Consider the following 1,701-nt stretch of genomic DNA (forward strand, 5'->3'; position numbering starts at 1 on the left):
CCATAAATCTCGAACTTGCTTCCTGCTGCTTTAGTCCCCTCGCCCTCTGCTTCATTCCAAGTATTTGCCTCACTTATAGCTGTTTTCCCCTCAAATATTTGCTTCTTGTGAGCCATCTTCAGAAGAGAAAGGTACAGGACAGATATTTGCAGGTGATTATTTTTACCCTCTCCAATCCTTTTTTTCTTTTAGGTAAATAATATTTTCAGAACATTACATGCAGAGGCAAATAAGTCACATAAGGGCTGGGGAGTTACAGGAGAAAAGGCATATTTTCCCCTTGTTTGAAGGACAGGAATCATGAAGTGGGCTGTGAACTAAATATTGACCATGAGGCTCAGTTCCACTTACCACCTTTATGGACAGAGTGAGTCAGCTGAAGGACTGGGAGCAACGCCTTTGCAAACTGCTCTGGGAATGTCTAGGGGCAGAGAAAAGGCCCATATTCGGATAGTCTGCTTGCTCTGTGGAGGCACTTTTAATGGGCTTTCTTATGACGTTAAGGAATTCAGAGGGGGAAAGAAGGAAAAAAATTAATAGTTCAAGGGTAAGCACCTGGCAGGGCGGGGAGGGGCTCAGCGGTGCAGCGTCAACCTAGGATCCAGGAGATCGGAGGTTCGATTCCCGGTCAGGGCACATGCCCAGATTGCCGGCTCGATCCCCAGCAGGGGGCGTGCAGGAGGCAGCTGATCAATGACTCTCATCATTGATGTTTCTCTCTCTCTCTCTCTCTCATCATTGATGTTTCTCTCTCTCTCCCTTTCTCTCTCTCTCATCATTGATGTTTCTCTCCCTCTCTCTCTCTCATCATTGATGTTTCTCTCTCCCTTTCTTTCTCTCTCATCATTGATGTTTCTCTCTCTCTGTCTCTCCCCATCCCTTCCATTCTCTCTAAAAAAATCAATGGAAAAAATATCCTGGGGTCAGGATTAACAAAAACAACAAAAAAGACTGGACTCCACATTTTGGCTGGAACCACTATTTTTCAGTCATTCACCAAAATGACTAATACAAAGGGAAAGAGGAGAGGCACCCGCTCTATGTTCTTCAGGCCTTTGAGTTGTTCTTTTGGCCACATACATGTGAATCTACAAGAAAGGTGATACTGTAGACATCAAGGGAATGGGCACTGTTCAAAAAGAAATGCCCCACAAATGTTCCCACGGCAAAACTGGAAGAGTCTACAGTGTCACCCAGCGTGTGGTGGGCATTGTTGTGAACAAACAAGTTAAGGGCAAGCTTCTTGCCAAGAGAATGGGTGTATGTATCGAGCATATTAAGCAATCTAAGAGCCAAGACCGCTTCCTGAAATGTGGGAAGGAAAATTATCAGATAAAGAAGGAAACCAGAGAGAAAGGTACCTGGGTTCTGAGGAAGCACCAGCTTGCTCCACCCAGAGAAGCTCACTTTGTGAGGACCCATGGAAAGGGTTCTGGGCTGCTGGAACCTGTTCCCTATGAATTCGTGGCATGACAAGTGTAAAAAAGCATGAAACACCTCTAGCCCTGGCCGGGTAGCTCAGTTGGATAGAGAATCATCCTGATACCCCAAGGTTGTGGGTTCAATCCCCAGTCAGAGCACATACAAAAATCAACCAATGAATGCATAAATAAGTGGAACAACAAAACTTGATGTTTCTCTCACTCTCTCTCTTCCTCTCTCCCTAAAATCAATAAATAAAAAAATTTTTTAATTAAAGGT

The 1,701-nt window shown here is 44.5% G+C and overlaps 1 pseudogene; it reads left to right on the top strand.

The window, feature by feature from the left end:
- The first annotated feature begins 1,122 nt into the window (after nt 1-1,122).
- LOC107544479 (large ribosomal subunit protein eL21 pseudogene) lies at nt 1,123-1,473 on the top strand (annotated as a pseudogene).
- Nucleotides 1,474-1,701: the final 228 nt, after the last annotated feature.

Source organism: Miniopterus natalensis, chromosome 10, assembly GCF_054644295.1.
Source record: "Miniopterus natalensis isolate mMinNat1 chromosome 10, mMinNat1.hap1, whole genome shotgun sequence".
Taxonomy (NCBI): domain Eukaryota; kingdom Metazoa; phylum Chordata; class Mammalia; order Chiroptera; family Miniopteridae; genus Miniopterus; species Miniopterus natalensis.